The sequence below is a fragment of the Papaver somniferum genome, unplaced genomic scaffold (assembly GCF_003573695.1).
Source record: "Papaver somniferum cultivar HN1 unplaced genomic scaffold, ASM357369v1 unplaced-scaffold_19, whole genome shotgun sequence".
In the NCBI taxonomy this organism is placed as follows: domain Eukaryota; kingdom Viridiplantae; phylum Streptophyta; class Magnoliopsida; order Ranunculales; family Papaveraceae; genus Papaver; species Papaver somniferum.
The window spans coordinates 5,844,388-5,859,952 of NW_020628818.1; positions in this window are offsets into that span (position 1 = coordinate 5,844,388).

Sequence of the window (15,565 nt, forward strand, 5' to 3'; positions counted from 1 at the left end):
CAAATACAAGTTTTGGCGGGAAAATGCATGCAGCGAGGAGCATATTTGGAGATCGAATTTCTATGAGATTTTAGGAGATTCAATGGCTGTATTTGGTACGTATGGACTCTACAAGACTCAACAGGTCTGTTACAATCGATTGGACCCAACCAATTGGGCTGGAATGGCTGGGAGAAGTGATCAAAGTCCAAACAGGACACGTACGCTTCTGTTGAGTTTGAAGATTTTGTGAGGAATATTTGGGAGAGTTTCACGCTAGTGATTGTTGTACTTGGTCCTGTTCAAGTCTTGATAAGAGTTTGGTGGCAAGTTTATAGCTAACAAACGCGTACAGGGAGATCACAAGAGATATATTCTCTCAACAACGCAGAGAAGAAAAAAAAAAGTCGCGGATTCAGTAGAGATTTTTCGGGATTAGAGGACTATATAAGAGTTGGTTCAAGTCATAAAGAGGGTTAGAAAGTTTTAGAAACCCTAAGGAGAGAGTTGGCAGTTCACGAGAGACGAGAAGAAGAAGTTACAGGAGGTATTGTTGTTGCTGCTGCTGCTGCTCGAGGAGGAAGAAGAAGACGAAGAACAGACTCGCAGAGTCCGTCGTTCTTCGACAGTCTTAAAAGCAGAACAAGTATCGTTCTTATACAGCAGTAAAGGCTTATCGTTTACAGCAGTCTCAAAAACACTTACCCCTTTGTAACAGTGACGCTGTAACACTTCTACAGCGTTGCTAATTCCTGTTTCATCTTATATACATCAATAAAAACACCTATTTTAGCCATGAATACATCTTGTGAGTGTGTTTTTGGGATGAGGAGCTAAACCCAATCCCAGGGGTGATGGAGGAAGCCATTCTTCCAAAAGTTATGTGGTAAAATTCATTTAAATTTATTTATGCAATCCTTTTATGATTAATTGCACCGAATGAAAATTGAATAAATGATTTTTATTAATTAATTGTGTTTTCTCTTGATGAAATATGCTTGGTTTATTGCTTTTGATATTTCATGCTTGCGATTAACAATGGATGTTTTGAAAATCTGATTTAGGCAATGATTAGAATCACAATTGTTTTTGATTTGAATTATAACGTCTAGAATTGCATGATAATAATTATTATTGAATCACATGAATTTTGGTGAATGGTGAAATCTTAACCACTGGTCTTTCCATAATATTTACATCACCTTTGAATTTAATTTGTTTTATCTTTAATTTTTTATTAAGTTTAAAAATTATTTCCTTCACAAGTCTGAAAAGAACCCAGTTTTTACCACAACTACAACATCATTTGAAAAATCATCAAATTTTTGGCGCCGCCGACGCGGATTTATGTTTAGGTAGCATTTTTTTTTTTAGATTTATTTTTTATTTTTTTTATTATTTTTATTTGTTCCTCTTTACGTATCTTTGGGTGTGTCTTTGATTTGCAGGTTTGAAGTTGGATACTAAGGACTTGGAACAAAGCTTAAAGCTAAAAGAGAAGAAAAAGAAGACAATTTTTGTTTTAGGATTTAGTTTTATTATTATTTTTTTTTTATTTTTTTTTAGAATTGTATTAGGAAATATTTTGTAATTTACTTTTTCTTTTGCACTTTATTTTTGTGGACTGTGGACTTTAAACTTTGGACATTTTTATTTTTTTTTATACCCTATGGAAGGGATCCTTAAATACAAACTGTTTGCAGGGAAGGACGACGATTACAATATCGTCTCGGCCCCTCGGGTTCGTACATGACATAGGAGTCGTGGCCCGAGTCGACTACAACGGTTCATCCCCCGTCTGGTACGGGAGGTAAGTCCAATCGAAACACTCGCGAATCTCCTGTAAGCGAGTTACTGTATTCCTTAAGGTGATAATTGTTTGAGGACGAACCGACTGTTTTTAAATTCCTAGTAAAGGGCAAGGCCTGGCCAATACAAGATAAGGGTTCGGATTTCATCACCGCTCCCTTCTTGCCCGCCTTAGGAAAACGAAACCTAACGCGAACCCAAGCTTTAAAATCTGATTAGAAAGAGACCTATAGGGTATCGAGCTTGTTAGGAAAAATTTTCGAAGGATATTGGTTACCTTTTAAGCAATCTCGAAGTTCATAATGGTTTCTGTGAGTTGAATGCGTGACTGCGCCGCCTTGTGATAGCGGTGAGGCCTTGGGTATCAAAGCTCCACTGAGCTTCCCTCGCCTCAATTCAACTTACTTTGATTCGGATTGATTCCAGAGGGGTTTGCTTAAACTGTAACGAATTCCCCTTCGAGAGATAGAAGCTAGTCTAGAAACAATCTAAGTGGAGCCATCATGCTTTTTGTTTGCTAGATTCTATAGGTTTGATTTGGTCGAGTCAGCCTTGTTTGTGATTGTGTAGAATTCCCTTGCAATTAAGAATGTCGAACTGGTATGATAGAAGCCAATACAATGAATATCGACCTGAATTTGAATATGGACATCATCAGTATTATGACCATAGTGAGAATAGTGGCTGGGGACGCCAACCTTTTCAAGGTTATGGTTCATACCATGGTGAGCCCAATTACTATCCACACGTGCATCAGTCATACGAGCAAGAAGATTATAGTACTAGTTCTTCGTCTCTAGAGGATACAATCAAACTATTGAAAAGTAGTCCTTATTATGATCCTTCAGTTCCTATTCCTTCTCTAGAAGAACTCTCAGGAATTTAGCTGAGTCATCACGTCAGTTAGCTGAATCGACGTATAAATTAGATGAGGTGAATAATGTAGTTATGGACGAAAGAACTGCAACAACAACTGAATCTGTAGAAGATATCCTCAATAGATTAACTCAAAACTTAGATCCTACACTAAGGGAACTTTCTTTGGAAGAGACCCTTGAGAGGATAGCTGAGTCGACACGTAGACTTGAGTTAGAGACGAACGAAAGTATTGCTCGAAATAACTTGAATTGCCAATATAGTGTATCCAATAATACCCTTGAGAATGAGATAGTTTTTCACATAATCAAGATAACGAGGTTATAATTGGTAAAACTACTTATTTAGATAAGGTTCAATCATCTTCGTACTATTTGATGAGGATGTAGGATAGTAGTGATGAAGAATCTGAAATATGTAGGCATAGTGATCAGGAATCTAGTAATCCAATTGAGCTTTATAGTGATTATATTATTTCTACTTCAAATCCAAATAATTTTTATGATTATTCACCTATTCAAGAGGACGAGGATTTGATTAGGAATACCACCGTTTTAGACGATGTAGTATTTCCTTTTGATTACGAAGCCGATAGTGGTTTAGAGGAACGGGTTTATTCTGAAAATGTTGTTTTAGGTCTAGCGACTTAGAAACAATAGTCTTGGAAGAAGAAGATAGACCCGTAGAGATGAGTAAAGATGCACTACCTGATAATAACTTAGAAGAATCTCTTGAATATTTAAGGACTCTGAAGATACGGAAATTCAAGAAATAATTAGAGGTCTATCTAGAGACACTGAAAACTCTAAGTTTGGGGGTGATTATCACTTTCCTAGTGCTTTACCTTTAACTCTCAGAAAGTCCCCTCACATAGGACTTGATATCCATGCCTCAACCATCTTACAAGATTATCTTCATACTAGGTTTCCCGAACCTAATGATGTCCTGAAAAAAGTTCAGTCGTTAGAAACCCATCCTCTGGTTGATGTGGTTTGCCCAGGCTATGATACCCAGATTGACTTTGTTTTCCCACCAAATAGTTTTCTTCCAATTGTGGGAACGTATAGATTTCCAATGTGTCACTTATTACGTTCTGAGACTAAGCCTAAGTACTTTAGGAAATTAGAATCGACACATTTGCTTCAGAATGACCACTACTCTGACTGTGGTCAACTATGTAAGTCATACCTAATTGACTTAGAGGATCCTAAATTATTTAGGTTATTTTGTGATTCCAGGTTCTTATCTGAGTTTTTCCAGACTCTAGGACCTAATAATTTGGATCCTACCTATGAGGAAATGCATCCGAGGAAAATAGTCTATTTAGACCCCTTCATAGAACCTGAACCTGAACCGCAATTAGCGATAGTTATCCAGAAACTAGGTAAGGGCATGCTAGTCTTGTACATTTTCTTGGTTCACTGCAGTTTTCTTTTGTCAGCTCTTTTTGGTTATAGAGACCCACAGTTATTCCGGCTACTGTTATACGGTTCGAGTTGACTAATCCTTGCTTAGTCTGGCTGAAGACTTTAAACTTAGCACTTCTTGGGAGGTAACCCAATATTCATGCGACACGGTAATATCTTTCCTTATCTCTTTTGCTTCAAATGGTAACAGTTTCTCCTTGTTCATGCTTTTTTTCATCTTTAGAACATTGAGGACAATGTTAGATTTAAGTTTGGGGGTATGGGAGAAACTTTTTAGTTGCACTTTTGAAACTTCTAGCGTCACATGGTATCCAGTTAGCTAAGTTTACATATTGTTTCTCACCGAAAAGATAGAAATTGGAATGCTACAGATAACAACTTATTGAGACATTAGAGAAAAAGACATTGAGATCCTTGAAATTCAGGAGAGAACTTGTTCTTTTTAGAGGGTAACCGTGATGGACCTAACCATACATGATGGAAAGGCAAGTAGGTCAGGAAATGCCAGAAAGACAAAGCAACCTCACAATGTAGTCTTAGTTACTGTATTGCGACTCTCTCTCAGTAGAAACTTATCATCATCAACAAGCGGAGCGACATCAAAATCTATGAAGAAAGTGAAGACGTTTTAGGTTTAGAAGCAACAATAGAAGAGAATAATTCAAAAATCAAAGTTGAAGTTATAAGAGCAAATGATTTAAGTTGTTAGAATCCATGATACCAAGACATCACAAGTTGCGAAGATCCAAGTTTTGAAAGTCCTTCTCTCATGGCCATGTAAATTTTTGTCTTGTAATTTTTTTTATTTTAGACAAAAAAAAAAGAATGAAAAAAAAATAAAATAAAAATAAAACATCATTACGTTCTTTTTGTTCAATAAGGCCATAGGGAAGAAGAAATTTATAAGTAAAGCAATAAATCGAAGAGAAGAGTTAATTGTCAAGGTTCTATGAGGTTCGAGAGTTTATCATCAACAGTTGAAGACCGAAGAAGGCGTTGTTTCTACTGGGCACTGTGAGAGAGTCGAAGAAAGATGCATTTTGGTTGCTTTGTTAGTCTGCTTTCAATCTGGCACAAGATCTTTCTAGCATTGGTTTAACTCATCACACGTAATTAGTCCAGCTGTATAGCAGATGTCCCTCTCATTTTTATCTCTCTCCTAATCTTATCCAGCTGTAAAGCAGCGGACGCATCTTACAATGTTTATCTAGCTGTATAGCGGATATCTCTTTATCTAGCAGTCGTGTGGATGTGTCTCCCCTTTTCTTCAGTTAGCATTAGAGCTGACACCTTTAATTTCTCTGGAATTCTAGTTACTTGGAGATAGGTTGAGAATATGTATGTCCTCATAGCTCTTTGGATACTTATGACCAATTAGGAGTAAAGGTTTTGTGGGTATATCTCTGGTAAGCCCTCCCGAGACTTTAACTCGGCCACTAGGGACATCTAGGGGTTTAAAGGCTTATTGCATATGCTAAATGCAATCGACGATGCCTGCGACAGTGAGTTAGTATTTTATTTTCTATTTGGTTTGCTCGAGGACTAGCAAATAATAAGTTTGGGGGTATTTGATAGGAACATTTTTGTGTCTTATATAATCTCAACTGTATATATTATTAGCGCTCGATTTTATATTTATTATGGCTTTTTATGTCCCTGTAGGTATTCTTGGAGAAATAAGCTTTTGCGGCGAAATTGGCTAAAAAAATGGTTTTTGCGTCCATGGGAGAAAACTACTATACGAACTCTCACTTTGGATAAGGGGTAACCTAATTACTAAGGGGTGACCCATTTCCAGGCATCTGCTAAAGGGAGACCGGAACTGGATAAGGGGAGGTCATCTTCATAATTCAAATACAAGTTTTGGAGGGAAAATGCATGCAGCGAGGAGCATATTTGGAGATCGAATTTCTACGTGATTTTAGGAGATTCAATGGCTGTATTTGGTACGTATGGACTCTACAAGACTCAACAGGTCTGTTACAATCGATTGGACCCAACCAATTGGGCTGGAATGGCTGGGAGAAGTGATCAAAGTCCAAACAGGACACGTACGCTTCTGTTGAGTTTGAAGATTTTGTGAGGAATATTTGGGAGAGTTTCACGCTAGTGATTGTTGTACTTGGTCCTGTTCAAGTCTTGATAAGAGTTTGGTGGCAAGTTTATAGCTAACAAACGCGTACAGGGAGATCACAAGAGATATATTCTCTCAACAACGCAGAGAAGAAAAAAAAAGGCGCGGATTCAGTAGAGATTTTTCGGGATTAGAGGACTATATAAGAGTTGGTTCAAGTCATAAAGAGGGTTAGAAAGTTTTAGAAACCCTTAGGAGAGAGTTGGGAGTTCACGAGAGACGAGAAGAAGAAGTTACAGGAGGTATTGTTGCTGCTGCTGCTGCTCGAGGAGGAAGAAGAAGACGAAGAACAAACTCGCAGAGTCCGTCGTTCTTCGACAGTCTTAAAAGCAGAACAAGTATCGTTCTTATACAGCAGTAAAGTCTTATCGTTTACAGCAGTCTCAAAAACACTTACCCCTTTGTAACAGTGACGCTGTAACACTTCTACAGCGTTGCTAATTCCTGTTTCATCTTATATACATCAATAAAAACACCTATTTTAGCCATGAATACATCTTGTGAGTGTGTTTTTGGGATGAGGAGCTAAACCCAATCCCAAGGGTGATGGAGGAAGCCATTCTTCCAAAAGTTATGTGGTAAAATTCATTTAAATTTATTTATGCAATCCTTTTATGATTAATTGCACCGAATGAAAATTGAATAAATGATTTTTATTAATTAATTGTGTTTTCTCTTGATGAAATATGCTTGTGTTATTGCTTTTGATATTTCATGCTTGCGATTAACAATGGATGTTTTGAAAATCTGATTTAGGCAATGATTAGAATCACAATTGTTTTTGAGTTGAATTATAACGTCTAGAATTGCATGATAATAATTATTATTGAATCACATGAATTTTGGTGAATGGTGAAATCCTAACCCCTGGTCTTTCCATAATATTTACATCACCTTTGAATTTAATTTGTTTTATCTTTAATTTTTTATTAAGTCTAAAAATTATTTCCTTCACAAGTCTGAAAAGAACCCAGTTTTTACCACAACTACAACATCATTTGAAAAATCATCAAATTTTTGGCGCCGCCGACGCGGATTTATGTTTAGGTAGCATTTTTTTTATTTTTTTTATTTGTTCCTCTTTACGTATCTTTGGGTGTGTCTTTGATTTGCAGGTTTGAAGTTGGATACTAAGGACTTGGAACAAAGCTTAAAGCTAAAAGAGAAGAAAAAGAAGACAATTTTTGTTTTAGGATTTAGTTTTATTATTATTTTTTTTTTAATTTTTTTTTTTTAGAATTGTATTATGAAATATTTTGTAATTTACTTTTTCTTTTGCACTTTATTTTTGTGGACTGTGGACTTTAAACTTTGAACATTTTTATTTCTATTTTTATACCCTATGGAAGGGATCCTTAAATAAAAACTGTTTGCAGGGAAGGACGACGATTACAATATCGTCTCGGGTTCGTACATGACATAGGAGTCGTGGCCCGAGTCGACTACAACGGTTCATCCCCCGTCTGGTACGGGAGGTAAGTTCAATCGAAACACTCGCGAATCTCATGTAAGCGAGTTACTGTATTCCTTAAGGTGATAATTATTTGAGGACGAACCGGACTGTTTTTAAATTCCTAGTAAAGGGCAAGGCCTGGCCAACACAAGATAAGGGTTCGGATTTCATCACCGCTCCCTTCTTGCCCGCCGTAGGAAAACGAAACCTAACGTGAACCCAAGCTTTAAAATCTGATTATAAAGAGACCTATAGGGTATCGAGCTTGTTAGGAAATTTTTTCGAAGGATATTGGTTACCTTTTAAGCAATCTCGAAGTTCATAATGGTTTCTGTGAGTTGAATGCGTGACTGCGCCGCCTTGTGATAGCGGTGAGGCCTTGGGTATGAAAGCTCCACTGAGCTTCCCTCGCCTCAATTCAACTTACTTTGATTCGGATTGATTCCAGTGGGGTTTGCTTAAACTGTAACGAATTCCCCTTCGAGAGATAGAAGCTAGTCTAGAAACAATCTAAGTGGAGCCATCATGCTTTTTGTTTGCTAGATTCTATAGGTTTGATTTAGTCGAGTCAGCCTTGTTTGTGATTGTGTAGAATTCCCTTGCAATTAAGAATGTCGAACTGGTATGATAGAAGCCAATACAATGAATATCGACCTGAATTTGAATATGGACATCATCAGTATTATGACCATAGTGAGAATAGTGGCTGGGGACGCCAACCTTTTCAAGGTTATGGTTCATACCATGGTGAGCCCAATTACTATCCACACGTGCATCAGTCATACGAGCAAGAAGATTATAGTACTAGTTCTTCGTCTCTAGAGGATACAATCAAACTATTGAAAAGTAGTCCTTATTATGATCCTTCAGTTCATATTCCTTCTCTAGAAGATACTCTCAGGAATTTAGCTGAGTCATCACGTCAGTTAGCTGAATCGACGTATAAACTAGATGAGGTGAATAATGTAGTTATGGACGAAAGAACTGCAACAACAACTGAATCTGTTGAAGATATCCTCAATAGATTAACTCAAAACTTAGATCCTACACTAAGGGAACTTTCTTTGGAAGAGACCCTTGAGAGGATAGCTGAGTCGACACGTAGACTTGAGTTAGAGACGAACGAAAGTATTGCTCGAAATAACTTGAATTGCCAATATAGTGTATCCAATAATACCCTTGAGAATGAAGATAGTTTTTCACACAATCAAGATAACGAGGTTATAATTGGTAAAACTACTTATTTAGATAAGGTTCAATCATCTTCGTACTATTATGATGATGAGGATAGTAGTGATGAAGAATCTGAAATATGTAGGCATAGTGATCAGGAATCTAGTAATCCAATTGAGCTTTATAGTGATTATATTATTTCTACTTCAAATACAAATAATTTTTATGATTATTCACCTATTCAAGAGGAAGAGGATTTGAATTATAACGTCTAGAATTGCATGATAATAATTATTATTGAATCACATGAATTTTGGTGAATGGTGAAATCCTAACCCCTGATCTTTCCATAATATTTACATCACCTTTGAATTTAATTTGTTTTATCTTTAATTTTTTATTAAGTCTAAAAATTATTTCCTTCACAAGTCTGAAAAGAACCCAGTTTTTACCACAACTACAACATCATTTGAAAAATCATCACTGATAGGTCTGTTAAAATCCCTCGAGGTGTTATCGAGGATGTTCTTATTGAGGTCGAAAAGTTTATTTATCCAGTGGATTTCGTGGTCCTAGATACCCAACCTGTCCCTGACCCAGAGAACCAGATACCTGTGATTTAGGTCGCCCATTTTTAGAGACGTCTAATGCGATCATTAACTATCGAAATGGTGTGATGAGTTTATCTTTTGGTAATATGACTATGGAGATGAACATTTTTAATGTCAGTAAGCAACCTCATGAGCTAGATGACACATGTGTTGAAGAGGTGAACATGATAGAAGCCTTAGTTCAGGAGTCATTACCAAACATTTTGTCTGAAGACCCATTAGAAATTTGTCTATCCCATTTTGGTTTAGATTTTGACGACGATAGCACTATTGAACAGGTGAATGCTCTATTAGATTCTACCCCTGTGTTAGACACTGATAGATGGAAAGCTAGGTTTGAACTGTTACCAGTTTCTAAGACTACCCTAATTCCTTCTTTAGAAGAGCCCCCAAAGTTGGACCTTAAACCACTACCCGATACTCTAAATTATGTGTTTTTAGGCCCATCTGAGACTTTACCTGTGATTGTAGCTTCCGATTTGGATAGTGATCAGGAAAGTAGGCTAGTAAATGTACTTCAAGACAATAAGGAAGATTTAGGGTGGACTATAGCAGACATTAAAGGTATAAGTCCTACTGTGTGTATGCATCAGATTCATTTAGAGGAAGACTCCAAACCTTTTAGGGAGATGCAACGTCGACTGAACCCTAACATGAAAGAGGTAGTTCGAAAAGAGGTGCTTAAATTGTTAGATGCGGGTATTATTTACCCAATTTCAGATAGTAAGTGGGTCATCCATGTTCAGGTTGTCCCCAAGAAATCAGGTATCATTGTAGTCCAGAATGATGATAATAAATTAATCCCAACCCGAGTGACCACGGGATGGCGTGTGTGTATTGACTATAGGAAATTGAACAAGGTCACAAGGAAGGATCACTTTCCCCTTACTTTTATCGACCAAATGATAGAGCGATTAGCTGGACATAGTCACTATTGCTTCTTAGATGGCTACTCCGGTTATAATCAGATCGTTATTGCCCCATAAGATCAAGAGAAAACAACTTTTACCTGTCCCTTTGGTACCTTTGCGTATAGACGCATGACTTTCGGGCTATGTAATGCCCCTGCAACTTTTCAGCGTTGTATGATGAGCATATTTTCTGATATGGTAGAACGGTTCTTAGAGGTCTTTATGGATGATTTTTCAGTGTTTGGTTCATCTTTCGATGAGTGCTTGCATCATTTGACATTAGTGTTGACTAGGTGTAAGGAAAAAAATTTAGTGCTTAATTGGGAAAAATGCCATTTCATGGTTAAATCAGGAATTGTGTTAGGGCACATCGTCTCTTCAAAGGGTATAGAGGTAGACAAAGCCAAAGTTGACCTTATTAAGACTTTACAGGTCCCAAAAACCGTAAAAGATATTAGGTCATTCCTAGGGCATGCAGGTTTTTACCGTCGATTCATTAAGGATTTTAGCTTGATTTCTAGACCTCTTTGCAATTTGCTTGCAAAAGATGTTAAGTTTGTCTTTGATGATGCTTGTTTAGAGGCTTTTGAGAAGCTTAAAACTTTACTCACTACTGCCCCGATAGTCCAGGCACCTAACTGGAACCTACCCTTTGAGATTATGTGTGATTCTTCAGATTATGCTATAGGCGTTTTAGGACAACGAGAAAAAATTACTTCATGTGATTTATTATGCTAGCAAAACTCTGAATGATGCCCAAATGAACTACACACTACCGAGAAGGAACTTTTAGCCATCGTGTTTGCCTTGGATAAGTTTAGGTCCTACCTATTAGGTTCTAAGATCATAATCTATACAGATCATGCTGCTTTGAAATACCTTTTATCTAAGAAGGATACCAAACCTAGATTGATTAGATGGATCCTATTGTTACAGGAATTTTCCCCAGACATTAGAGACAAAAAGGGTGCAGAAAATGTAGTAGCAGACCACTTGTCTAGGCTAGTTGTTAGTTCCCCTAGTGATTCCCTTCCTATAAGGGATAGCTTTCCTGATGAACAATTGTTCTCTGTTTCCCAATCACCTTGGTATGCAAATATAGTGAATTATCTTTTGGGTCGAACCCCTCAACATTGGGGTAAAGATCGTTCTAGGTTTTTAGCCGAGGTTAAGCATTTCTTTTGGGATGATCCTTATCTGTTTAAGTATTGTCCGGAACAGATTATTAGGAGATGTGTATCTGAGAGTGACCAGTCTAGTATTATCTCCTTTTTTCATGAACATGCATGTGGGGGTCATTTTAGTGCTAAGAAGACTGCTGCTAAGATTTTGCAGTGTGGATTTTATTGGCCTTCGTTGTTTAAAGATTCCCATAGTCATTGTGTTTCTTGTGAGCGTTGCCAGAAGTTAGGAACCATTTCTCGTAGAAATATGATTCCTTTGAACCCTATTTTAGTGATTGAGGTCTTTGATGTGTGGGGCATTGATTTTATGGGTCCATTTCCTATTTCGTTTGGTTATCTTTATATACTTGTCGTTGTAGACTATGTGTCTAAGTGGGTTGAGGCGGTTCCGTGTAAAACGAATGACCATAGGGTCGTAGTCCAGTTTTTGAAAGAGAATATACTTACACGTTTTGGTACGCCGCGAGCTATAATTAGTGATGGAAGTTCACACTTTTGTAATAGACAGTTTGCTCTTTTAATGAAACAATACGGTATTACCCATAAAGTAGAAACCCCATATCACCCTCAGACTAGTGGTCAGGTAGAGGTTTCCAATAGGGAAATTAAACGTATTCTAGAGAAAATAGTTAATCCAAACAGGAAAGACTGGTCGTGGAGGCTTACTGATGCTTTATGGGCTTACCGAACTGCGTTTAAGACACCCATTGGAATGTCACCTTATCGTTTAGTGTTTGGAAAGGCATGTCACCTGCCTGTTGAGTTAGAGCATCGAGCCTATTGGGCTATTAAGAACTTAAACTTTTCACTTGGCAAGGCAGGAGCTCAAAGAAAGCTCCATCTCAATGAGTTGGACGAGATTCGTAGAGATGCATACGATAGTGCTAAGGAGTATATGAACAAAATGAAACTTGTGCATAATAGGAATATTTTACGAAAGTCATTTTCTCCAGGTCAAAAAGTTCTTCTGTATGACACTCGTTTGCATCTATATTCCGGGAAGTTGCGCTCTCGGTGGACCGGTCCTTTTGTGGTCCGTACTGTTTTTCCTCATGGCTATGTTGAGATTGAGACACCAGATGGTAGTAGTTCTTCGAAGGTTAACGGTCAGCGATTGAAGCCCTTTTTAGAGCCTTTTCCTACAGGTGATGTTGAGGAGGTCCCTCTGGAGGACCCTGTTTACCTTGATTGACCATCGAGGCGATTTTGTATGTTGTATAATATTTTTGTAGGTTTTTGGTTACACTTCACCCAGGTACTATATTTCTGACTTCTCTCTTTACTATTTCCTCATGTTACTTATATTTTTGGTACTGTTCTTTGATTAGAAACATTGAGGACAATGTTAGATTTAAGTTTGGGGGTGGGGTAGAACTTTTTGTTACCTTTTCGTTGCAATAAATAAACTCCAGAGCCTAGAAATTTATCCCTATTAAGGATGGCACTAACCAATCTAAGTGGATGGAAGCATTTTGGTTGTAGGAGTTGAGGAACCAATCTGACTGGATGGCAACATCTAAAGAGTCTATTCATAAAAGCACAGAGCTCAGGTGTTAGAAATAACATGATAGTTTCACCATATCTCGTTGAGTCCTTTTCACTTCTGTTTTTATTTTGTTTTGTTTTTAAACTATGTTTCTCTAAGTGATTAGGTGGGGCTCACGATTCAAGTTGTTACCAATGCTAGGGTGAATTAGAGTGATTGAGATACAAAAAAAAAAAAAAAAGAAGACCAGACCATCAGACCAACTGAAATAAATTCAATAAAGTCGACCACTGGAACCCTTGTATATGCCAGTTGTGTTGACCTAGAGTTAGGATTATCAATCACTGGTTCCCTTATATAGCCAGTGTGTTGATATTAGTCTGACTAGTATCTCAGTCCATTAGGATAGGTTCATTTTGGTGGAGGCCTTCAGACAGATATGAGAAACACCGTTCACCTAGTAAACATAAAAACCATCTATGTTTTTTCTATATCCATCTTCTTGATCTATCCATGTGATTAGTTTTGACTCCGGATATTGATGTCCATAGTGCGACTATCTGAGTAGAGATATGTCACTTCATATGAATTTTAGTATGCTTGAGTGCGAACTCGTGTACAACAATTGGAATTTCGCATTAGGGTACTTCCTCCTGTAGTCAATAAGTATGCCAACCAAGGAGATTCTTTAGTGCCTTCCAAGGTTCTGTGTAGATAGCTAGGGTCTGGAGTATAAAGGTTTTGTGGGTATACCTCTGGTAAGCCCTCCGGAGACAACACTCCGCCACTAGGGACACCCAGGGGTTTAAAGGATTATTGCATATACTAAATGCAATCGACGATGCCTGCGACAGTGAGTTAGGATTTTATTTCTATTTTATTTTTGCTCGAGGACTAGCAAATAATAGGTTTGGGGGTATTTGATAGACACATTTTTGTGTCCGATTTGTCTCGATTCTATATATTGTTAGGGTTCATTTTTGTACTTATTATGGTGTTTTATTTATTTGTAGGTATTTTTGGCCAATAAACATTTTTGGAAAAAATTGGCTCGAAAAGTTGTAGGAAAGCACCCGGAGGACATTTGCTATTCGGACCCTCACTTTGGATACGGGGTAACCTAATTACTAAGGGGCATCCCATTTCCAGGCAGCTGCTAATCGCACCCCTACCCTGGATAAGGGGAAACCATCTTCAACATTTCAAAAACCAAGTTTTGGCGGGAAAGTAGGTGCAGTGAAGAACATATTTTAGGGTTCTTGATTTGGAGCAGTTTGAGGTCGATTAAACCTCTGGTTTTCATAGGATAGACTCCTTATGGGTCTAGGAATCTGATATGGGTGTTGAAATCGATTAGACTGGGCTCAATCGACTGGTTTTTATCACAACAGAAAATATGGAAAGTCACGTGTGTGACCTATTTTAGGTAATTTTAGAGATATTAAAGTATTGTAAACCTTCCCAAAGATTTGTATCTATCTAAGGAAGAGTTTAAAATAAAAAGGAAAGCTCAGAAACGCGTAGAAATTCTAAAACAAGAAATTGCCGCAACTTTGCCGTGAAGAGAAGGAAAGAGATTTTGGAAGATTTGTGATAGATTTAATTGGTATTTTTGATATAAATAGATGGTTTGGGTCATATATAAGGGGTGTCGAGAGTTTGGGGACCTGAGGAGATCCAGAGAAGAAGAAATCAGAGTTTTATCAAACTCCGTTTCTGCTTCTGCTGCTGCTGAAGAGGAAGAACGCGAAGAACATTGACGGACGAGAAACAGTCGCAGAACAGTGTCGTTGTTTAACAGCTGAAGAACATTAAGCTGTGCTGGACAGTCGTATTCTAGGGTCTTAAATTTCTGATCCTGTAACAGTTGATTAGTAACGTATATCTTCAGTATTGCAACACCAACTGTAACGGTGACTTCTGTAACATCTATACACCGTTGAAGATCCGCTGTTTTATATATTCTCTTCAATAAAACCACCTTTTGAGCCATGATTTATTATTTTGAACCTGTTTTTGATATGAGGAGCTAAACCCCATTGCTGAGGCGATAGAGGAAGCTATTTTTCCATCAAAAAGCGGTACAATCTATTTAATTTAATTTATTGCAATTATTATTATGATTATTTTCCTTAGACTATTATTGAATATGATTTTTATTTGAGTAATTGTGATCTATTTTGATGGAGTATGCTTAGTTTATAGGCTCTTGATGCTTCATGCTTGGTATTTACAATTATTGCTTTTGAAAATCTACTTGTTGCAATAGTGAGAATCAAATTGAACAAGAAAATTGCATGAATACAAAGATTGGATTAAATCACCTTAAACTTGGAAAATAGTGGTATCTTAGCCTCAGTGTTCTTTTAATATTGATATCAACTTTAATTGAGTTTGCTATAATTTTTAGTGAGTTTTCTATTTTAATATTAGAATTTAAGTCTAATTAATATCCTTTACAAGTCTGAGAATCGAACCACTTTTACCACTATCTACAAATCACATCAGTATACAAAAAATTG